Source organism: Portunus trituberculatus, chromosome 47 (assembly GCF_017591435.1).
Source record: "Portunus trituberculatus isolate SZX2019 chromosome 47, ASM1759143v1, whole genome shotgun sequence".
NCBI classification, from domain to species: domain Eukaryota; kingdom Metazoa; phylum Arthropoda; class Malacostraca; order Decapoda; family Portunidae; genus Portunus; species Portunus trituberculatus.
The window spans coordinates 37,026,773-37,052,399 of record NC_059301.1 but is presented as its reverse complement, the minus strand read 5'-3'; positions in this window follow the sequence as shown (position 1 = coordinate 37,052,399).

Below are 25,627 nucleotides of genomic sequence, written 5' to 3'. Positions count from 1 at the left end.
GATTTCACAGATTCTAATAAAATCGGAAAGTGGTCACTACCGTGTAAATCTGGTAGGACCCGCCAATTAAAATCGAGTAAAGAATTAGATGTACAAATAGAAAGATCGATAGCCGTAAAAGTCCCAGTAGGACTATAGAAATGTGTAACTTCCCCAGAATTTATAACCTCCAATCCCTCATCCTCAATAAAAGAACCGATTAAAACCCCACGAGGATTACTAGCACCTTCATCCCACAATGGGTGACGGCCGTTAAAATCTCCCAACAAGAGGAATGGCGAAGATAGCTGACGCACCAGGCCGTCAAGCTCACCCCTGGAGACAGGAAGCCGAGGAGGGAAATATAAACTAGAGATGGTGTACAGTCGTCCCATAAAGACCTTAACAGCAACCACCTGAAGGAGTGAGTTAAGTTATACCGGAATAACAGGTATATCCTGACGGACTAGAGTAGCTGTGCCACCGTGGTGACCCTGGTCAGGGAAAGGAGTGTTAAAATAGGCACAATAGCCAGGAGGACTAGAATAAGTACTATCACCTATCATAGTCTCTTGTAGAGCTACACAGGCTGGAGAGAACTCAGACAGCAAAGCTCGGAGTTCCCCCCACGAGGCGCGAAGGCCTCTACAGTTCCACTGTAGAAGCTTGAAGACGACTATTTGGGTGCAGTGGACGAGCGAGCCTTTTGAGGCTGCCCGTGACTGACCTGACTAGAAATAATCAAACGACGAAAAGACACCGGGGGTTGAAATGTGCCGGGTCGTTGGACAGCAGCCTTTCGGCTTATCGGTGGGTGATGCGAACTATCATCACTTTTACTGGTCCTCGGAGGACGAAGATCAGGCTGAACTGCACTTTCTGATACAGTGGGTCCATGAGGGACAGCTGTGACAATATCATCAGACGTCTCCATGCTCAGACTGTCCTCATCACAAGAAGCCTGACCTGAGACGGAGGGCGTCACAGGAGGCTGGAGCTACCATTGCAGAACGGTCCCTCGAGGACTCACGATCACATACACCGGGAGAAACTTTAGACTGTTTAGGCTGAGCTAAATCTATCGACTCCGCGAAGCTGCGGTGCCGTTTGGTCAGGCAGGCCCTTCAAAGACTTAGGCGATACAGGTGGCAAATGGACATCTACTACATGGGTGACTTTGTTCAAGTCCGTATATGTCTCGTCACTTTTAAGAGTTGACCCAACCGAGTCATCGGACAATAGGGCAAACCTATTAGCCAAATGAACAGGACCACCCGCCCCAAAAGAGCGAGAGGTAGCAGGAGTTGTCGTCTTCGGACCGGCCAACTCAGCAGAAGAGCGAGCGGCCAATGCAGCATAGGATGTCGCACCAGTACCGTCCTTCTGGCGGTACAGGAGTTCACGGCGGGCGCTACCTAGGCTTACGAACTGAGTGTTAGCAAGTTGTAGAATGTCCTGCTCTAGGCAATACCTGGGGCAATGCCTGGAACGTACCTGGTGAGCATCACGGCAATGGAAACAATAAGCTGCACCATTGCAATGCTCCTCTGAATGTGAGTCGAGTGCAGAGCAATTACCACATCGGGAAGCTTCCTTACACGAGATTTTGCCGTGACCGTACCCATAGCACGAGAAGCACTGAAGAGGACGGGAAATAAAACGCCTCACCCTAAGATTAATAGGTCCGATATTAACACGGTCAGGGAGGATGGAGCCAAAAAAGGTGAGAAGGACCATGTTGGAGGAGTTCCTCATCTTAGTCACCTTTTGCACAGAGGTAGGACACATTGCTAGTATTTCCTCCTCTGGAAATTCATAAAGGTCTTGACTATAAACACAACCTTTGCTATAATTAAAGGTGAGATGAGCCTTAACAGTCTCAAACATGTTGTCAGTAGGGCATGGGAGATGTTGCAACATCCTCGCTTGTGTAATATCTTTAGCTCGCACTAGCACCCCTTTACCATATTTCTTGAGGTTCCCATCTGAGGGGGCCCCCAGATGGGAACCGCCTTGTCGTGGTGGGGGGGCTTGCGTGCCCCTGTGACCTGGCGAGCTAGGCTAGAGGGGGCTTAGGCCCCTGCTCTGCCCTTTCGAGGGGGAGAGGGCTACTCATGCTAGTACGGTCGCCAGTGAGAGGCCAGACTACGTACGCTGCCAGTGGACCAGCAGAGCCACCCGCTGGAGGGATCGCCCAATAGGGGCCGTCCTGTGCTGGATGGTTGGGTGTCCAGGCTGGGATGCTTTGGGAGGGGGGTCTTAGCTCTGTCGTGGACAAACATTCGTATCATGTGGGGCCATTTTTTAAAACAACTGGTCCGCATGGGGACGAGGTACCCCGTCCACGGCAGCCAGCGCACCCTCCCATTGTAATCCCAGTAGGTGGTTTCCCTTGCCCCTGGAGCCATTTTTTGTGTTTCTGTTTTTTTTATGGGAAAACACAAAAAACTGTCAGGTTCTCGTGAGGTGGCTGACCTGGCCTGCGAGACGTCATCTTCAGGTCTGAGTGGGAAGGAGGATTCCCCTCAACAAGAGCCTCCCGCAGCAGTCTCCTGTTCTGGGAGTTCTTCTGAGGGACGTATTTCTGCTGCATATGACTCCCTTGTAATGGTAAATGTTAACCCATCATTTTCATATCACGCCTTGCACTCACTTCTCAAGGTGTATAGCACGGTTCTTCGCATTCGACTTGTTTATGATAAGGATTTTCCATCTAACCGCTGTTATGTGACTTTTCTGTCTTGTGACGAAGCCCGTCTGGCTTATGAACATGTAGTATCTCTTTCCCTTGCCGGCTCTGGCTTCAAAAATAAATTTCTCCAGTCACGTAATATTTCAGACAGTGACATGGATTACATCCCAAATGTTTTTGAAAACTATTTAGAGAATTCAGTTCCTGAAGTCCGCCAGATCCCACCTCCACGTTGGTTTGTGGCGTACTACAAAATGGGCGCGGGAATTTCATCCATGCCTCCCGGTACCTGTCCAAAGAGATCGGCACGATTCCTGAGAGGAATCTGAAGAAATACGGAAAGGGGGTGCTCGTGCGGGCTAAAGATATTACGCAAGCAAGGATGTTGCAACATCTCCCCTGCCCTAATGACAGCATGTCTGAGACTATTAAGGCACATCCCACCTTAATTACAGTAAAGGTTGTGTGTCCAGTCAGGATCTCTATGAATTTCCTGAGGAGGAAATACTGGCTATGTGTCCTAGTTCAGTCCAGAAGATGACTAAGATGAGGAACTCCTCCAACATGGTCATTCTCACCTATTTTGGTTCCACCCTTCTTGACCGTGTTAATGTCGGACATATTAATCTTAGGGTGAGGCGTTTTGTTTCTCGTCCTCTTCAGTGTTTCTCATGCTATGGGTACGGTCACGGCAAAATCTCGTGTAAGGAAGCTTCTCGATGTGGTAATTGCTCTGCACTAGACTCACATTCTGAGGAGCATTGCAATGCTGCTGCTTATTGCTTTCATTGCCGTGATGCTCACCAGGTACGTTCCAGGCAATGCCCCAGGTATCGCATGGAGCAGGACATTTTACAGCTTGCTAACTCGCAGATCATCAACCGTGGTAGTTCCCGCTGTGAACTCCTGTACCGCCAGAAGGACGGTACTGCTGCAACATCCTATGCTTCTTTGGCCGCTCGCTCTTCAGCTGAGTCTGCCGGTCCGAAGACAACTCCTGCTACCTCTCGCCCTGTTGGGGCGGGTGGTCCTGTTCATCTGACTAATAGGTTTGCCCTTTTGTCCGACGACTCAGTTGAGTCACCTGCAAGAAGCGACGAGAATAATACGGACTTGACCAAACTAACCCATGTAGTGGATGTCCATTTGCCCCCTGTATCACCTAAGCCTTTGAAGGGCCTGACCAAACGGCACCGCGGCTCTGCGGAGTCGATAGATTTAGCTCAGCCTAAACAATCTAAGGTTTCTTCCGGTGATCGTGAGTCCCCCAGGGACCGCTCTCCAATGTAACTTCAGTAGTTTTTGCCAAGCCTTCTGTGATGCCCTCCGTCTAAGACCGGGCTTCTTGTGATGAGGACGGTCCGATGATATTGTCACAGCCGTCCCTTGTGGACTCGCTATGTCAAAAAGTGGACTCTAGCCTGACCCTCGTCCTCCGAGGACCAGTAGGAGTAATGATGGTTCGCATCACTCACCGGTAGGCCGAAAGGCAGCGGTCCAACGACCCGGCACATCACAACTCCCGGTGTCTTCTCGTCGGTTAATTATTTCTAGTCAGGTGAGTCACGGGCAGCCCCTTCAAAAGGCTCGCCCGTCCACTGCACCTAAATAGTCATCTTCAAGCTTCTACAGTGGAACTGTAGAGGCCTTCGCGCCTCGTGGGGGGAACTCCGAGCGTTATTGTCGGAGTTCTCTCCAGCCTGTGTAGCTTTACAAGAGACTATGCTAGGTGATAGTACTTATTCTAGTCCTCCTGGCTATCGTGCCTTTTTTAGCACTCCTTTCCCTGACCAGGGCCACCACGGTGGCACAGCTATCCTTGTCCGTCAAGACATACCTGTTGTCCCTTGCAACTCAACTCTCCCTTTCAGGTGGTTGCTGTTAAAGTTTTCATGGGACGATCCTACACTATTTGCAGTTTATATCTCCCTCCCCGGCTTCCTGTCTCCAGGGGTGAGCTTGACGGCCTGGTGCGTCAGCTGACTCCGCCTTTTCTTTTATTGGGAGATTTTAACGGCCGTCACCCATTATGGGATGAAGGTGCTAGTAATCCTCGTGGGGTTTTAATCAGTTCTTTTATTGATGATGAGGGATTGGAGATTTTAAATTCTGGTGATGTCACACATTTTCACAGTCCTACTGGGACTTTTGCAGCTAACGATCTTTCTATTTGTACATCTAATTCTTTCCTTGATTTTAATTGGCGTGTCCTACCGGATTTACACGGTTTTATTGGAATCTGTGAACTCTGAGCCACAGTCCCGGCCCCCATGCTGGGTTTTAGACAAGGCAGATTGGCCTCGATTCACAGATCTTAGCTCTTTTATCCTTCCGTTGGCTGACTTTTCTACTTGTGCTGAGGCTGTTGATTATTTTATTGATTTTTTTACATTCAGTAGCGCTTCAGACAATCCCTAGGACGTCCGGTCGCTTTACTAAGCGTCCCGTTCCTTGGTGGAACGCAGCATGCACAAACGCTGTGAAAGAGAAACGGGCAGCTTTCTCTCGTCTCCAGCGACATCGTGGGGACCCGCAGTGTCTGGAGGCTTTTCGGCGCTGCCGAGCTCGAACCAGGCGCGTTTTGAAAGAGGCACAAAGAGCCTCTTGGAAAGCTTATGTCTCTTCCATTAATGCCGGCACTCCTCTTACGGATGTCTTTAACAAAGTCCGCCAAATTGCTGGGAAGTATTCTGCTCCTTCCCCACCAGTTTTGTTGTTTTCTGGGCGAACGGTGGCAGACCCTAGGACTGTCGCCGACCTCTTCACAGAGCACTTTGCCAGTGTTTCCCGAAGGTATCGTGTAGCCCCAGGCGCACGTCACCGCCAGAGAATGGAATCTCTTGGCATAAACTTTTCTTCGGCTGGAAGGGAGTCTTATAATGTCCCTTTCTCTGCTTCCGAGTTGCGGACTGTATTGTCCCAGTGTCATGACTTCTCCTGGTCCAGACGACATTCCTTATGCTCTTTTGCGTCACATATCTGACCGTGCTTTTAACTTTTTATTAAATCTTTATAATATGATTTGGCATACTGGTGACTTTCCATCTTCTTGGGCTGTGGCAGTGATTCTCCCATTTCCGAAGCCTGGGAAAGATAATCTCCAGGCTACGAACTACCGCTCCATATCTTTGACATGCTGCATTTGTAAAGTTTTAGAAAAGATGGTAAATGTAAGACTCATGTGGTACTTGGAGAGGGGGAAGTACTTGTCATCGGTACAGTACGGCTTCTGAAAGATGAGATCTACTACTGATGCTCTTTTATCCCTAGTCTTCCATTTGTGAGGCCTTTGCTAATCACCACCATTAAGTAACAGTCTTTTTTTACCTGGAGAAGGCTTACGAGACGGCTTGGTGTCATGGCATTTTACAGTCTTTGTTTAATTTTGGCCTTCGTGGCCACCTTTCTCTTTTTATCCAATAGTTTTTATCCAGACGTTTTTTACGGGTTCGAGTAGGGAGTGTTCTCTCTAAGGCTACTGCTCTAAATGATGGCGTTCCACAGGGAAGTATTCTTAGTGTTACATTATTCGCATTCGCCATAAATGGTGTTATAGATACTCTCCCAGATGGCGTTCACAGCTCTTTATATGTGGACGACTTGTGCATCTCTTTTCTTGCTGCTAGGATGTCACTGATTGAGCGAAAGCTCCAACTGGCAATCAATCGAGTGTGCAGTTAGGCCAACATGAACGGTTTTCGATTCTCCACCTCAAAGACCGTGTCTGCATTTTGTCGTAATCGTGGTGTCCATCCAGACCCGATTTATATTTAGCCAATAGACGCATCTCATGTGTGGAGGCGACTCGATATCTTGGCCTATTGTTTGACAACCGTCTCACCTGGGTTCCCATTTCCGTTCTCTTAAAGCGTCCTGCAGGACGGCACTATCCCTTCTTCGGGTTTTAAGTCACACCTCTTGGGGTGCGGACAGGGACACGTGGCTGCTGATTCACCGTACATTCATACTTCCGAAGCTGGAATACGGCTCTGATATCTACTCATCCGCAACGGATGCACGACTACGCACGCTTGACCCCGTGCATCATGCTGGGGTCCGCTTGGCTACGGGTGCATTTCGGACATCTCCAATACCTAGCCTTCTAGTGGATGCTGGTTTCTGGCCGCTCGACCTCCGGCGCCGGTCTTCGATGCTCCGGTGTTGGTTTCGCACCCACCGTCTTCCCGATTCTGTCCCTTGCCTGTCAATATTGCGGGACTCGCGTTCGCAGGCGTATGTCACTCGACCGAGTCTACCTAAACCTTTTGGCCTTCGAGTGGCAAATCTTATGGCGAAGTTATCTATCGAACCCACTCCTGTCCTCTCTTTCCGGCTCCCACGAGTTGGTTATTGGCAGTTTCCTGTTGGGTCATTATGCCCTCCTACCATTGATGGCAAGAAGGATTTACTGCCAGCTCTGTCCCACACATGGTTTTTAGAACACTTTTTATCCATTCTAATGATATTCCTGTTTTTACTGATGGTTCGAAATCCGACGCAGGCGTCGGGTTTAGTGTAGTTTTTCCCTCTTTTTATCGGTGTGGCAGCCTTCCTTCATTAGCGTCCGTTTTTACGGCGGAGCTCTCTGGCATAGTCCTAGCTTTACATATAATTTTTACTCTCCCTGTTTCGTCTTTTACAATTTTTAGTGACTGTCGCAGTGCTCTTACTGCTCTCTCTTGCACAGTCTCTCTTAATCATTTGGTTTTATCAGCCCTGGAGTGGCTATATCTTCTTACTAAACGAGGATATCGTGTTGGGTTCTGTTGGGTCCCTGGTCACGTTGGTGTTGCAGGGAATGAACAGGCAGACCGCCTCGCTAAAGAGGCAGCAAGTCTCGCTCCATCTCCTGCCCCTGTTCCGTTTCGAGATGTATTTCTTCTAATCCGTGAGGTAATTGCAGCAATTTGGCAGAGGAGATGGCTAACGGGGGTCGCAACCTCGAAAATGGGAGAGATCACTACTTCCTCTATCCCTCAATGGACATACACCCATGTCCGGGATTGCCGATTACAGACTTTATTGGCGCGACTGCGTATAGGTCACACGTACCTTACAAATAAGTACCTGTTAACCAGGGACCCTCAACCTTTCTGTGATGACTGCTTGGTGCCGCTTACGGTGCGGCACCTACTCGTGGAGTGCCCGAGTTTGGCTGACTTACGACACCGCTACCTCTACCGCTGTCGCGGTAGAGATAGCGGTGTCTATTATATTTCATGGGTCCTCGGACCAGAGTGCCTGGCCAAGGGTCATGATGTTTTTAGGTTTTCGGGAGAAGCGGGTCTTCTCCCAAACCTGTGAATTTTATTTTACTTTCTGAAATGTATTTTAATGTTTAATATAATTTTATTTTATTTTTATTTATTCATTTTTTTATTTTCTATTTTTAGTTAACCTTTAATTTTATCGTTTTTACCTGCTTTTAGTTATTTTATAAGTGTTTTATCCCCTTTTGGGCTACTTCGCAATTTTGCTGCGGCGCCAGATGACCTACGCTGTTGCGGCGCCTACCTTTAAATCCTCCTCCTCCTCCTCCTCCTCCTCCTCCTCCTCCTCCTCCTCCTCCTCCTCCTCCTCCTCCTCCTCCTCTCTCTCTCTCTCTCTCTCTCTCTCTCTCTCTCTCTCTCTCTCTCTCTCTCTCTCTTTATTTAAATAAACACTAGTACAAAAGACTATGTACCCAAAGGCGCACTGCCTTGTACTACTTATTCAAAGGGTACTATTATCTGTTATGGTACAGTATAATACAATACAATATTGGTAAATTATATTTTTTTTTTTTTTTTTTTTTTACGGTAAGGCCTATAGCGCCTGTAGGCACACTTGAAGAGTGTATGGGAAGCGCTGTTCAGCTTCCGCCCGTTAGTGGCGCAGGCAATTTTATTTATAGTGGTACCCATATTAGGGCCCATATCACCGTCCAAGCTCATCTAGAGTGCAACCACCTAGAACCTGGGTATCATGGTGATATGTAGGTAACTTTAAACCACTCGACAAATGGCAAAGTGTTTAACAATTAACCACAAACCATATATAATATCTCTTGAGATAAACTTAGTATACTACGTTTTTATAATTATCTTACATCTATATAAATTATGATTCATTAAGACTAAATGGTCACTATATAAATGGAGCACTACTCACTCGTTTTCCGCACTGGATTGACTGTCACGTCACGAGGAGTGTCAGTGGGGATGGCAGTGTCTGTCTCCACTTATGTGCCATCAGTTTGACACTGTGAGTGTTCATTTCCTGAACGTGAGGCACCACGGCCGTAAACAAGCTCCGCATCCTGGAGACACGTCCGGTGAAGGTGCGTTGGTGCTGACATCCGTGGGAACGCGGTATCTCTACGACGTCACCACCATTGAGCACCGTTTTCGTGCTCCCTGTGGAAACTCTTAAGGCCGCTTTCACACCAAGGTGGCACGCTGCACGTGGCAAATGGCAGGTGGCAAGTGGCAAGTGACGAGTGGCACGATGATTTCAGACCAAGGTAGCACGTTGCCAAGCGTCTCAGGGCGGCAGTTCGCTTCACAGTGTGCAAGATAGCATGATCGGATGAGGAGGTTATTGTTGCTTTGATTGGTATTATAATCGCCCGCAGAAAAAGAAAAAGAAAGAAATTCTGGATACATCTGTATCTTTATTTTAAAGATAATGTAGAAGCTCAAAGTGTTTATGTAGTTGCAAAGCAACTAGAACTCGATGAAGAGAAGTTCCAGCTTTTGTACCGTATGTGGAAAGAAATTTTTGCTCTCTGGTGTTTTATGTTAAATAGTTCATTGTCTAGAAGAGGTATATTCGTAGTTGTGCACGAGAGCACGCATGAAAGGCAACTGACAACAAAAAGACAACTGTTTCCTACAAGTCTACGTGGCTACGTGACCCTCTCACAGGCAGTGTTGTCACGTGCTCGCTCAAATCTGTCTAGTCTCTTGAAAACTAATCAACAAGTGTCATACATCCAAAAGTTTTCTTATTATTGTATATTTTGTTATCAAAATGAAAAAAAAATTAATAGTATATCGTCTAATAAAGTGAAAGTTCCATTAAAATTTGGCATCACAGTCCGGGGTGGCAAGTTGCACATTCAAAAATAACGGGCAAGTCCGATTCCCGAGTGGCATGGCACGTCGCAAGTGGCACATGTGACGTGCCACGCCACTTCAGTGTGAAAGATTTCATGTGTTTCCGGATGTTCATTTTCACGTGGCTTGCCACTTGCCACGTGCGGCCTAAGGCAGCTTTCACACCAAGGCAAGTCGCATGTGCCACGTGCGACGTGCCACGCCACGCGGGAATCGGACTTGTCCGTTATTTTTTAATGTGCAACTAGGGGCCGCCGTGGTACAGTGGAACCATGCGTGCTTTGGGATCCTAGAGGTCTCCAAGCGCACGGGTTCGAATCCTGTCCACGGTCTGAGTGTAGGTTGGGCTTCCTCACTCGGGGCAACGGTTTGCTAGCGGGTGGGCTTTAAGATAGGAGGTACCCTAAAAAGTATCCCCTTTAGCCCATAAATTCCCGTGAAAAGCCCACATGGTATAAAAAAAAAAAAAAAAATTGCCACCCCGGACTGTGATGCCAAATTTTAATGGAACTTTCACTTTAAAACTTATTACTAGACGATGTACTTATTACATTTTTTTTTTTATCTTAACAAAATATGCAGTAATAAGAAAACTTTTGGATGTATGGCACATGTTGATTAGTTTTCAAGAGACTAGACAGATTTGAGCAAGCACATGTGATAACACTGCCTGTGAGAGGGACACGTAGTCGTGTAGGACACAGTTGTCTGTTTGTTGTCAGTTGTCTTTCGTGCGTGCTCTCGTGCACAACTACGAATATGCCTCTTCCAGACAATGAACTATTTAACATAAAATACCAGATAGCAAAAATTTCTTACCACATTCGGTACAAAAGTTGGAACTTCTCTTCATCGAGCTCTAGTTGCTTTGCAACTATATAAACACTTTGAGCTTCTACTTTATCTTTAAGATACGGGTGTATCCAGAATTTCTTCCTTTTTCTTCTTCTGCGGGCGACTATAGTAGCAATCAAAGCAACAATAACCTCCTCATCCGATCATGCCATCTTGCTGCAACCCTGAGACACGTGGCGACGTGCTACCTTGGTCTGAAATCACCATGCCACTCGTCACTTGCCACTTGCCACCTGCTATTTGCCACTTGAAACGTGCCACTTTGGTGTGAAAACAGCCTTATTAGAGGATGATGCAGCCCTGCTAGATGTGGCAGAATTTTGCACCTGTGCCTTATGGAACACTACGATCGCCGCCACGTCTCTGCGGTGTTCCAGTGAATCTAGAGGATGCTCAGGCTCTTGTTGAGGTATGGGTGCAGCATCCACCAGCCGCAAGGTACGGTGTTGGATGTTTTACAGCCCTCTTCTGTGTGTGGCGGCACAGGACATCCAGGAAAGGGCTGTGCAATCCAGGTGGGGCCGTACCTGTGCCTTGTATAGCAACAGTTTCCCTTTCCTGTCGAGGAAACCAGCCACCCTTCTTAGAGCTGAGATCCTTTGAGAGGCTTTCTTGGCAATGGTTTTGACATGGCTGTCAAACCTCAGCCCTCAATCCAACTCCACTCCAAGTATCTTGACGTCTTCTTGAAATGGGAGAGCAGCGCCGCCAAAAGACAACCTTCCTGCCATTGCTCCCGTGGTGACTGGGGACCGAGAGACCACCATTGCCTGTGTCTTCTCCGGAGCAAATGTCACCTGCTAGCGAGCACCCCACTCCTCTATGACAAGTAGCTGTTGATTGATGGCCTCAGTAGTAAGGCCACTACTTTATCAAATGCTCCTACGAAGTTCAAGGCAACCAGGACAGTGTCCTTGCCGTCGTTGAGGACGTCTTACCACTGCCTGGTGAGGAGCATAATTAGGTCGGAGGTAGACCTTCCAGGTCTGAACCCAGTGTTGGTCTGAGAGGAGAACATTATCTATGAGGTGGCCACACACTACCCCTGCCACGACCTTCTCAAACACTTTACCCACCACTGATAACAGGGATATGGGTCTGTGATTTTTTGAGTCTGTCTTGAACCCTTTTTTTTGTGTGTACGGGTACTACGCGAGCCTCCTTCCACACTGGAGGCCAGACGTTTTTCCTATACACAGGCTGAAAAGACTTGGGTGAGAGGGGCAGCCAGTTCTTGGGTGCATCGCTTCAACAGGTGCGGGCTGATATCATCAGGGCCGGTGGCTTCCTGTGTGTCAAGCCCTCGTAGTAAGCGCTTCACCTGCTCATGCGTCACCTCCACCATGGTGACAGTCTTTTCGCACTGCTGGCACAGTTGATTGAGGTGGGAGTTGCTGCGGATTCCCCACTTTCATTTTTCCAGCAAACAAGGAAGCCAACAGCTGTGCCCTCTCCTTACTGATAGTGGTGACAGTACTGCCCTTCTTGCTGATGGGAGGGATGAATTCTTGGTGCCCTGTTTGTCCTTAACAAGGGACCACCAAGTTTTGTTCCCTACATCTCTCTCTCTCTCTCTCTCTCTCTCTCTCTCTCTCTCTCTCTCTCTCTCTCTCTCTCTCTCATAGTCGGTGGCAGGCTACATGAGGCTATGCAAATTTATGTGTAATAAGTTACAAAGAGAGATGCTTAATTGGAACAATAAACAACATAAAAAAATTGAAAATACAATGTGCAACTTTAAATAAAGTAAGATAAACATGAACATTGGCGTATTTACCTAATAATAATTTCTTCTATTAGCCTAATTTCTCTCGTACTCCTCTGCCATTCCCCTAACAATATCAAAAAATGTAAATACAATAAAAGAAAAGTTTTGCTTACTATATATAGAAAAGCTTCTTGCCTTACTTTCCTCTCTAGCTTTCAACACGTTACTCACCTCAAAACTCATAGGTGGTTCAGGTAAGGACGTGAGGCACCTTATTATTCATGTGAAGAGAACACTTAGTAACACAACACAACACAAAACAAACTCAACGTGACTGTATTTTCGTTCCTAGGTATTAAAAGGACGGGGAATTAAACTATAGGCCATGCCACAGACTCTGAAACTTAATGGGTCGATGCGCATTACAAGTGGTGGGCTTCAACATTAACCACTCTAAACCTGGGCTATACACACCGGACTGTTTTCCCAGAATCGCGACCCCCTTTCCACCTATGCATGTTACTTACCATTACTGATATGGGTTTTCAAAGCTAGTAAATATTGAGTTAATATAAGAACAATTACCATCAATGCTAGTAATAATAGTTTGAATGCCTTTAAGCTATAGAATAAACCAGACAACCCAATCAGAGGACTGTATTTTCATTGTATGGCACACACACACACACACACACACACACACACTGTACACATGTACAGAAAAATGCATACTATTAGTTTTAAATAACACAAAGCGGTGGCATAGTGGGTAAGGTGGTGAGTATGGGATCCGGCAGACGTCCACGCGAAGGGTCGAGTCCCACCACGTATCGCCTTGATACTTTGCTATTTGTCGAGTGGTTTAAAGTTACCTATATGTCATCATGATACCCCGGTTCTAAGTGGTTAGAAATGCGCTTGGATGGTGATATGGGCCCTTATATGGGTACCACTATAAATAAAATTGCTTGCGTCACTAATGGTGGAACCTGAACAGTGCTTCCAATACTTATATAACACAATACAGTATGCCACATATATTTATTGTTTAAATGTTAGAATTTATGGGTTTGCAAATTTTGGACTTCTGAGACACTCGAAAAAAAAAAAAGTTCAAGTCCCCTCAGTCTTACAGATAGTGAACCCATAGATGTTGGCCTTGCAACTATCTGATTAGGCTTGGCGGTACTGAAAAAATTTCCGTAATTAATGAAACAGTTAACTTGTACTTGAAAATTACAACTGAACCTTTTACAATGCCAATCAATCAGTCTTGGGTGGTGGCGCACTTAACTACTGACTCAGGTAACAGTTAAAGACTGAAGGAACTGCACTAACAAGTCCTGAGGATTTTCCATTGACGCTCCACTTTCCAGCAAGTCTCCTGCAGAAAGTCCTCTGGGATGAAATGGCGCTCACAAAAGCTAGCATGATCTGGGTTCCAGTTTGTGTCCTTGCGTTTCAATGCAGCAATCTACTTATTCTTTATCTGTAGCCTATGAGACAGGGGAAACTTGAACAATGAGCGCTTGCGAGCAGCAGACCCAGCACCATTATTACTTGCCTTATTTGCCTTGGTCCACCTTCCTCAATCTCAGGTCAACCTTCCTCAGTCTCAGGTCAACCTTCCTAGTGGTCAGAAGTCTCTACTAGTGGCGACGTGTCTTCTGTTAGTGGCGTGTGATCTGTGGCTTGTCTACGTAAAGATGGCTGTTCTACTATCCTCGAGGCCTTCGTTACGAAGGTCTCAGAGGTAGAAGTTGGGTTCCATCGAAGGATCTCGAAGATGCGGGAGGAGTTTTGAGGGCGAATCTCTGATCTGAAAGCTGAGTTCTGTTGGGAGAACTCAGCGCCTAAAGGAGTGGCGGTTCTTGCAGTCTCCTTACCAAGTAATGAGACACAAGGCCAAGAGGAGTAGCGTCTGGTGTCTACTGGCTTGAAGAGGAGGAAGGTCCTCAGAGCGCCTCATTGCATGGAGACGACGAATTCCTTCTCTATGTTGGAAGTATAGTGGAGGAGGGGGAGAAGGCAGGAGGTGACGAAGTGAGGAAGCAGGGGGCAGATGATTTTTCCTTGCCCGGAGACACTTTTGTGCTAAGGACAGGAAACGGAGGACGAGGGTGTGTCTATCGGGTGTTGGAATTGTAAAGGTAAATGCTAGACTATACATGTTCTTAGCAGAGGATGGGACCAAACCCATCGTTCTCCTCAGCGCTGGGGAAATGACCTTTGTAAGGTAAGCAGTAAGGTGGTGTTTAGGAGGTTAAAGGAGGCCTTGGCTAATATCAGGAATAAGAGTGCGATCCCCGTGTTAAGCGATGTGTTGCTGAGGAGGGGAATGGGAAGTGAATGGCTGTACAGGGCTATTGCAGAGAATTGCATGCTTCCAGATCACTAAGAGCAATGAATGGGCGTTCATCGACAACTGGGACCTCTTTTACGGCAAGGACACTTTGTATGCCAGGGAAGATGTGCATTTATCACGCCAAGGTGTTCGTGTTTTGGCAGGAACACTTGAGCATGAGTTAAATGCACTCCGGCGCTTTTTTTTTTTTTTTTTTTTTGTTATTCAGGAGAGAGAAAGAACTTCTGAGATCCATAGGGAAGAAAAAAATAGTTAAATCTAGAAAAGTAACCAACTTAGTAAAGGAAAGGAATAATTTAAATGTGTATTACACGAACTGTAGGAATATTTGAAATAAGATAGATTTGCTTAGAGGTGCAACTTATGTTGAAAATTTTATATAATCGCGTTAACAGAAACCTGGTTAAACATATCAGCGAAAGTATTTGATCCAGAGGTGAAAATTGATGGCTATATACTTTTTTCATAAGGATAGGGAAAACAGAAAAGGGGTAGGAGTGGCTTTGTACGTTAAGGATACATTGCATTGTTGCATTAACAGTAGATTTAAGATAGATAACAAAGTATGGTCACAATCATTTTAGTGTACAGGTCATCTAATGCTTCAAACCAAATAAACTCTTCACTCTAGGAGGAAATAAATAGAACAGCCAGGTGCAGTAAGATATATGTGGTAGTGGATCTCAGTTATAGGAATGTTGATTGGAGCTTGATGGTAGACAACAGGGAAACAGAAGAATTTCTGAGGGTCATTAAAAATATTTTTTTTAAAGCAGGTCATTTTAGAACCCACGCGGGGAAATAATATTCTGGATTTGATGCTGACAAAGAAGGAGGAGGCAGTTACGCATGTGGTTATTAGTGGCCAGCTAGGCTTCAGTGACCACAATGAAATAAGGTATAACTTGAAATGTCATTAAACTTTCAGAAACAAGAACACTAGGAAGGTACCTGACTTCAGCCAGGAAGGCTAATTTCGATGGCTTAAGGGGGTAAAGAACCAGAAATAATGGGTTTGAACTTGAAAAATTCAGGTTTTGGAGAGAAATTGGCAGAAACTGGTTTTCGAGTGGTTGATGAGTGGAACGGACTCAGTGATCATGTAGTCAAGGCTGAGTCAATAGGGAGCTTTAAAAGAAGATTAGATGGATTATGGATGAGGATGATAGATGAAATTAGGTAGCTTTAATCATACATGTACTGACACATGTAGACCTGGCAGCCTCTTCCAGCTTCCCTCTTTTTTTATGTTCTTATGTACCCAAGGTGGCCGTTGAATGCCGCCCTCTTCACAATCACTAATCTAGTCTAACAGTCTGGAAAAATGTTTATATTGCAGCAAACATCAAAGAACTGCATTATTTAATTGTTTAATAATTACTGCAAATGTTAACTGGAAAATACTATTGACAGTACGGCGTGTTAGGATGAATAGGTTAGGTTAGCTTTAGTAGGTTTAGTTACAAAAAAAATTGGTGGCCAATTTCATTCAATTTTGCGTTCCCCATCCATAAACCCTGCTTTCCCACCAGGTCACTGCGATGAATGAAGAAAGAATAGGTAAGTAGATGCTAATAGTAAGATTTACCAGAACTCCAGTAGATATGACCTCTCTTTCATGATGCACTAAGAATAGCCAGCAGATTTTATTTTATATTTTTTTTATTCTGGTTGTGTCGCAGTAAATAGCGACATGGCTCTCTGGTATTCCATGGTGGGGGGGGGGGTCACAGGGATACCAACTAATCAAACCCAACCCAACCTAACCTAACCTAGCCCCTATACCCAACAGGGGACCAAGAATATCAATCAAATCTTACCTAACCTTACCTAACCCAACCTAACCTAAGGCCAGGCCAGAGTTTAATTAATCGTTATTAACGATTCTTCTACATTCTTATTCACATTGTATTGCATATAAAGAGAATATTTATTAATTTGCATTAAGTTAACTCACCTAGTTGCTAACAGGTAGAGTTCAGTTTTGTTTAGGCTGCATGATATAACTCGCTAGTTCTACCAGTATATTTTATTCCTAATAGTTCTCTACATTAATATAGCACAATGAGCTCAGTATTGTACGTCCATTGACTATAGTATGGCGGTGTAAATGATATTTATGGAGACTATAGGGGTCTATGCTGGAGGAGTGTAGCTACTGTTACGTTCACCGGTTAAACGGGTAAAATTGCCATCGGGGAGCCGGTGAACAATAACAATAAAAAAAACACTGCAGGTTCAACTGGTGAGGAAATGCAAAGGGGGGCACTTAAGAAGCTATTTAATAACCCAATAATGTAACTGACATACACATATAGATATAACATGAAATACATGAACAAAGAACCCAACTTAATACCTAACAATAATACTAATCCTATATGGAGGCAATGTGGAAAACACGGGACGAGGGGAAGTGATACTTATGAGGTGTCGCAGTGGTGAAGTGCTGGGTGAGGTGGATCCCACGGTAGCCCAAGAGGTGTTGTGTTCACTGGTTGAGGCCTAGACCTCGACTGACTTCCAGAAAGCCAGGAGCTTGCTTAACACTTCCGCTGGAGTCAAATGGGGCCGCGTGAATCCAACTTCGGGACAGTAGCAGGGCTTCCTGAGACGGTGACGTGGAGGGTTCATGAGACGGTGGCGTGGAAGGTTCATGAGACGGTGACGTGGAAGGGAAGGTGGAGAGGTGGCGAACGAGGTAGCAAACGGAGGAGGTGATGGTAGTGGCGTATGTTACGGGCGGGCCGTAACATTTCCTCCCCCCTAAGACCTCCGTAATGGGCTCATGAAGGTGAGACGGGAGATCTTGATAAGGCGTCGGCGATGATGTTGTCCACTCCCTTGATATGGTGGACTTCCAAGTTGAAGGGTTGAGTTAACAAGGCCCACCTAAGTATGCGTTGGTTTCGGTTCTTCATGGCGTGAAGGAAGGCCAGAGGGTTGTGATCGGTGAAGACCTTTGTAGTTTGAGGACCAGGATGAAGGTAACACTCAAAACGTTGGAGCGCCAGGACGAGTGCCAGAGCCTCCTCCTCGATGGTGGAGTAGTTGAGTTGGTGTTTCTTCAGCTTGGTGGAGTGATAGGCGATGGGATGGAGGATGCTGCTTGTGGGGTCCGCTTGTAGGAGGACAGCACCCACTCCAACTCCACTCGCGTCCACTTGTAGATGGAAGGGGCGGGAGTTATCTGGCGTCCAGACTACTGGCTCCGAGGAGAGGAACGCCTTGAGATGTTGGAAGGCTTGGTCACAGATTGGGGTCCAGTGGAAGGGGACGAAAGTGCTGATAAGGTCCGTCAGGGGGGCGGCCAGGGTGGAGAAGTTCCTACAGAATCGTCTGTAGAAACCAGCCATCCCCAAGAACCTCATGAGAGCTTTCTTGGTAGTAGGGACAGGGAAGCCAAGGATGGCCTCTACGTTGGCTCTCTTGTGGCAAACCTTGCCGTTCCCCACCACATGTCCCAAGTAGACCACCGTAGACTTCCCGAAGGTGGACTTGGCCAGGTTGATTGTAAAACCGGCTTCCTGCAACCGACCCATCAGCCTCCGGAGACGGATTAGATGTATCACCCAGTCGTCTGAAGTCACCACCAGGTTGTCCAGATAGGCAGATGTTCCCTCCAAGTCCTGGGTAATGTAATTTATAGCCCTCTGGAAGGTGGCGGGAGCATTAGACAAGCCGAAGGGCATCACTGTGTATTGGTATAGCCCGAAGGGGGTGATGAAGGCGGATATTATTCTGTCCTCGTCCGAGAGGGGAATCTGGTAGTAACCTTTAAGTAAGTCTATAGTGGTTACAAATTTGGCTACTCCTATGCTATCTATAAGGTCCTCTATCAAGGGCAAGGGGTAGGAGTCTGGCACCGTCACTATTTAATTTCCTGTAGTCGGTGCAAAATCGACTACTACCATCTGGCTTAGATGTTAACAGGCAGGGAGAAGCCCAGGGGGATATACTAGGTTCTGCAAGGTGATGACAGAGCAGATAGTCTACCTCTTTTTTCATCAAGTCTCTTTTAATGGGTGAAATGCGATAGGCTGGTTGTCTTATAGGCTTGATGTCATTAGATATTAATGTTATATCATGTTGGATAGTAGTACAAAGTCCTGGAAGGTCACCTGTGATTTCTGAAGAGTCTAACAATAACTTTTTAAGATCAGACTGTTGTGAAGGTGTTAAGGAAAGAAAAACCTCATCAAGGTTGGACATGACTTGGCTGTTTGAGGGGTGTCCTTTAGGTGACAAGAAGAGGAATTCGATGTTGGACTCTTCCTCGGGGGGCACAGGACCAGACTCCTTCCCTACCAGACATACAGGTACAGTGCGAGACAAGTCGTCCTCTGGTTCTCTGGAGTGGTAAGGTTTCATTAGGTTAATATAAACTAGTTGGGAATCCTTACGACGGTCAGGAGTGTGGCCCACATAGTTTAATGGACTTAGTTTTTGAGCCACAACATAAGGTCCCATGAACTTACTGGAGTGGGGAGAAAAAGTAAAACCTTGTCTCCTGGTTTGAAACTTCTCATGACAGATTTGGGAAGAGAATTATGTTGCATTTTAGTTTCAGATTTGAAGAAGTTTGATTTAGCAAAAGATCTGACTTCACTGATTTTATTCTTAAGGTTACTGATGTAGTCAGACATACTGGGGCTTGAAGGAGTATTTTGAGTAAACCATTGATCCTTTAATATTTTGAGAGGCCCCCTGATCTGTCTACCACAGAGTAATTCAAAAGGGGAGTAACCTAAAGAATCTTGAGGAGATTCTCTTAAAGCGAAGAGAAGGAAAGAGATACTTTCATCCCAGTCTCCTTGATGCTCCAAGCAATACTTCTTCATCATGGATTTTAATGTTTTGTGAAACCGCTCCAGACAGCCTTAGGATTGGGGTGGTAAGCCGAGGAGGTAACATGGTCGATGTTTAGCTCATTCACTATCTGTTGGAAAAAATTGCTAGTGAAATTGCTACCCTTGTCAGACTGAATTTGTTTTGGAATTCCTACCGAGGTGAAAAAATGCAGTAGATGTTTTACAATGGTCTTTGATGTGATGTTTTTAAGAGGGAATGCTTCAGGGTACCTGGTAGTGGGATCCATGAGGGTTAACAAATACTGATTCCCTCGTTTGGTTTTGGGTAAGGGCCCTACGCAGTCTAGAACGATCTTTACGAAGGGCTCCGTCTGAACTGGAATAGGCGTCAGAGGAGCTGGCACAAGGCTTACCCACAATTTGACATATGTGACATGTTTTTACATAGTGTGACATATCTTTTTTTCATTCCTGGCCAAAAAAAATGTTGAAGAGCCTTCTTGTAGGTTTTTTGGATGCCTAGATGACCTGACAATCCATCATGAGCTAGTTCTATAATGGCTGGTCTTACAGACAAGGGGATGACAACTTGATGTGTTTCTGACCAGGTGTCTAGTTGTCTAGTTCAAGAGGTCTGTAGGCACGCATCAGGACTCTTTCCTGATAATAAAAACAAGGCAATTTAGACATATCCTTTGTCTCACTGGCAACATGTCTGATCTTAGCCAAAGTGAGATCCTGTTCCTGAGCATTAATCAAATTCTCCTTTGAAATGATGTTATTATACAAGTTATCAGTAGAGGCAATCATTGGTGGAGGAGGTGGTGAAAGGGTAGGGGACTTGAACTGAGACCTGGTGACTGCACACACTGGGAAGAAGTGAGGGGATGTTTCGTCCAGGGTCTTAGTGGGACTTTTTGTTAAGGGGGAATCAAGAACAATTAAGTTTGGAACAGCTAAGTTACCCGCAAGATCGTTACCGAGTACAAGATGTACCCCAGGTACTGGCAGTTCACCAGGTTTAATGGCTACCACAACCTCTCCTGAAATGAACGGGCACTGTAAGCTAATTTTAGCCAAGGGATAGGAGAACTGTGATTCGAGACCTGTAAGGATCACCTTCTCCCCAGTGAAAACCTGTTTGATGTTAGGGATGTTCGGTGGTATCATCAGCGTAGGAGTGGATAGGGCAAAAATTTGGTTTAGAATGTCATTAATGAACAATAAAAAGAGAATGGGTGATAGGACACAACCCCGAGGAACACCAATATTATTAGATTTAGGAGAACAATGGCCGTCTACCACGGCTGCAATAGAACGGTCGGAAAGGAAACCTGAAATAAAGTTGCAGAAAGAAGGATAGAAACCGTAGGAGAGCAGTTTTGAAATGAAAGCTTTATGCCATAATCTATCAAAAACTTTTGATATGTCTAACTCGACAGCAAAAGCTTCAGTGAAATCTCTAAAAGACGATGGAAGACTCAGTAAGGAATGCCAAAAGATCGTCAGTAGAGCGACTTTGATGGAAGCCATTTTGGCGATGAGATAGAAGATTGTAAAGTGACAGATGTTAAGAATCTTCCTATTGAGGATGGATTAAAAAACTTTAGACAAGCAATAGATTAAAGCTATAGGACGGTAGTTTGAGAGATTAGAACGGTCACCCTTTTTAGGAATAGGCTGAATATAGGCAAACTTCCAACAAAAAGGAAAGATAGAAGTCGATAAACATAGTTGAAAGAGTTTGGCCATGCAAGGTGCCAGCACGGAAGCAGTTTCTGAAAACAATTGGAGGGACCCCATCAAGTCCATAAGCGTTCCAAAGGTTTAGGCCAGAGAGGGCATGGAAAATATTATCACGAAGAATTTTGATTGAAGACATGAAATAGTCAGAGGGAGGGACAAGCTGCCCGGAATCTTTCAAGGTGGAGTTTTTAGCAAAGGTTTGAGAAAAGAATTCAGCTTTAGAAACAAATGAGATGGGAGTGGTACCATCAGGATGAACTAAAGGAGAGAAAGGTGAACAAGTAAAGTTATTGGAGATATTTAGACCAGAGGCGTTAGCATAGTGGATAAAGTGGTGAGCATGAGATCCTGAAGACGTTTTCGCGTAGGTTCGAAGCCCACCACATAACGCTTTGAAGCCATGCCATTTGTCGAGTGGTTTAAAATTACCTATGTCAACATGATATCCAGATTTTAGGTGGTTCCAGGTTCTAGGCCACTTATGGGCGGAAGCTGAACAGCGCTTCCCACATAATACTTTTCAAGTATGCCTGCAAGCGTTTTAGGCCATAACATGAAAAATAAAAAAAATGCCATAAGTCTCAAGGGGAGTTAGAGTTTGAAAGATTTTGACATTTTCTGTTTATGAAAGAGTGTTTGGCAAGTTGAAGAACAGACATGGCATGATTTCGGGCAGAAATATAAAGTGAATGATATTCAGGAGATGGAAGGGTGAAGTACCTTTTGTGAGCAACCTCTCTATCATGTATGGCAGGAGAAAGTTTAGAAGGTTTCGGTTGAGAAAAAGAATGAGGAATGTACACCTCCATGTCAGACACTATCACTTCCGTTGTGGTTTCAGCACACAGAGATGGGTCTCTGATAAGGTAACAGTAATCGTTCCAGGGAAAATCAGCACAATACCTCCTCAGGTCCCCCCATTTGGCAGAGGTAAACCGACAGAGGCACCTCCGCTTTGGGGGATCCTAAGGAAGGATTGGAGAAATAGGACAAGATACAGAAATAAGTTGTAATCGAAGGAGCCCAACGGGGAAGATAGGCTAACACCGTAAGCTGAAGGATTAGAGATGAGGAAAAGATCAAGAATCTTGGGCGTATCTCCAAGACGGTTAGAGATAAGAGTAGGGTGTTGTGCCAATTGCTTTAGATCATGAAGGATAGCAAAGGTGAAGGCTACTTCACCAGGATGGTCAATGAAGGTAGAAGAAAGCCAAAGCTGGTGATGAACATTGAAATCTCCAAGGATGGAGATCTCCGCGAAAGAATAGAGGGAATGTGCTCCACTTTGGAAATTAGATAATCAAAGAATTTACTAAAGTCGGAGGAGTTAGGGGGAGAGATAGACAGCACAAATAAATTTAATTAGAGAGTGACTGTTGAGTCTAAGCCAGATGGTGGAAAACTCGTAAGATTCAAGGGCGTGGGCACGAAAACAAGTTAAGTCGTTGCGCACATAGATACAAGCTCAAGCTCAGTTTCTTCAGACAGCTGTGTTTCGGTGAGGTTAATAGAGTAGAGATGGTGTTCTACAGATTGAAAATTAGATGTAAGACAGCAAATGTTGCAGAAGTTAATGAAGAAAAAAATTCAGGGAGGAGTCCAGACATTTTGGTTCGCCAACGAGAGAGCATTCAGACCTGGGGACATTTCTAGTTCCCTCCCCAGAAGGGGACTTCGAGGCTGGAATTGGAGTCGCCATTTTTTTATTTTGAATTTTTAAGTGAAGGGTGTGTGTGTGTGGTAAGTGCTTTTATTTTTGTGAGAAGTAGAAGAATTGTCTTTAGAGGGCAGGCTGTGACTGCCCCCTTGAATTCAGAGAGGTCACAACTAGCTTTAATGGAAGTTCACAGCACCTCTTGACCCATTGCTATTACACCTTGCTGGAAGTAAATTATCGTTTCGGTAGGTGTCTACTGCCTCCTCCTGTGTGTGTGTGTGTGTGTGTGTGTGTGTGTGTGTGTGTGTGTGTATATATATATATATATATATATATATATATATATATATATATATATATATATATATATATATATATATATATATATATATTTATTTATTTATTTATTTATTTATTTATTTATTTATTTATAACGGATAGAGGGACCAAATGTGCTCCACCTGGGAAGTTAAATAGTTAAGGAATTTACTGTAGTCAGAGGAGTTACGGGAGAGATAGACAGCACAAATAAATTTAGTTAGAGAATGACTTTTGAGTCGAAGACAGATGGTGGAAAACTATGAAGATTCAAGAGCGAGGGCACAAGAGCAATTTAAGTTGTTGCACACACAGACGCAACATCCAGCTTTGGAACTAAAATAAGTATAGAGAGAGTAGGAGAGAACAGAAAAGGGCCTACTCAGTTGCCTCAGACACCTGTGTTTAGGTGAGGAAAAGAAAATTGAGGTTTTGTAGAGGAGAGGTGGTGTTCTACAGACTGAAAATTAGACCTAAGACCGCGAATGTTGCAGAAGTGAATGAATGCGTAAATATAGTTCGTGACTTTTACTTAATATTGTTGTAAGAAACATAATTTTTGATCAGTAATAATAATGTATTTCATTATGATGTTACTCTGTATATGGTGGTATCCTACTACTACTACCATTCCTACTCTAGTAGTACTACTACTACTACCACCACCACCACCACTGCCACCATCACCACTACAACAACAACTACTACTACTACTACTACTACTACTACTACTACTATTACAACTACAACCACTTCTATTACTACTACCACTAATCATCATCATCATCATGAGTAGTGGTAGTAGTAATCGTAGTAGTAGATTACCACACTCACTTCCATATACCATCACTACTACTACTATCATTATTAGTACTACTACTACTACTATTACTACTACTACTACTACTACTACTACTACTACTAATAATAATAATAATAATACCACCACTACTCTTACTACTACTACTACTATTAACACTATCGCAACAACTTCTACTACTACTACTACTACTACCACTACCACAACCACCAACACAGCCACCATCACTATCACTATTATTATTATTATTATTATTATTATTATTATTATTATTATTATTATTACTATTATTATTATTATTATTATTATTATTAAAAGAAGCTGTAGGTGTGCCCCAGTGAAGAGTATTACTACATTACACGTAAGGGGTCCCAGTGGGGGCCATATGAAAGTTCAAGAAAACTACTTTTTTTCTCTCTCTCTCTGTCCTAGCCTATAACGCCTGTAAGTAACTAGAAGAGTATGGGAAGCGCTGTTATGCTTCCATCCCTTACTGACGCAGGCAATTTTCTTTATTTTCTTCGGCTAAATATTCACTCTTTAATCAAATTTATTTGTGCTGTCTATCTCTCCTCTAACTCCTCTGACTATAGTAAATTATTTGACTACTTAACTTTCAAATTGGAGCATATTCTGTCCCTCTACCCTTTTGCGGAGATCTCCATCCTTGGAGATTTCAATGTTCACCAGCTTTGGCTTTCCTCTCCCTTCACTGAAAATCCTGTTGAAATTGCCTAAGAATTTGCTGGCCTTCATGACCTAGAGCAACAGATACAACACCTAGTCTTATTCTTGACCGTCTGGGAGATCCGCCCAACAGTTTTGATCTTTTCCTTACCAATAATGCTTCTGCTTATGTTGTTACCCTACCTTCACCGTTGGGCTTCTCCGACCACAATCTCATTTCTGTATCTTGTCCTATCTCTCCAGTTCCTTCTCAGGATCCCTCAAAGAGGAGGTGCCTCTGGCGTTTTGACTCAGCCAATTGGGAACCTGAGGAGGTATTATGCTGATTTTCCCTGGAATGAGACACATCTCTGTTTGCTGAACGCGTAACAGAGGTGATAGTTTCTGGCATGGAGGCGTACATTTTTCATTCTTTTTCTCAACCTAACCCTCCTAAACATTGATTTAACACAGCCTCTTCTCTTGCTATACATGATAGAGAGGTTGCCCACAAAAGGTACTTGAGCCTTCCATCTCTTGAATGTAATTCACTTTATATTTCTTCCCAGAATCATGCCAAGCCTGTTCTTCAACTTGCCAAAACACTCATAAACAGAAAATATCAAAATCTTTCAAACTCTAACTCCTCTCGTGATTTCTGGCATCAGGACAAAAACATCTCCAATAACTTTACTTCTTCATCTTTCCCTATTTTACTTAATCCTGATGGCACCACTGCCATCTCATCTGTTCTTAAAGCAGAACTCTTCTCTCAAACCTTTGCTAAAAACTTCACCTTCTGCTCTTGTTCCTCCCTCTACTCCTCTCTCTGACTATTTGATGCCTGCAAGTAAAGTTCTTCGTATCATGTTTTCTATTCCCTCGCTAGCCTTAACCCACAGAAGGCTTGTGG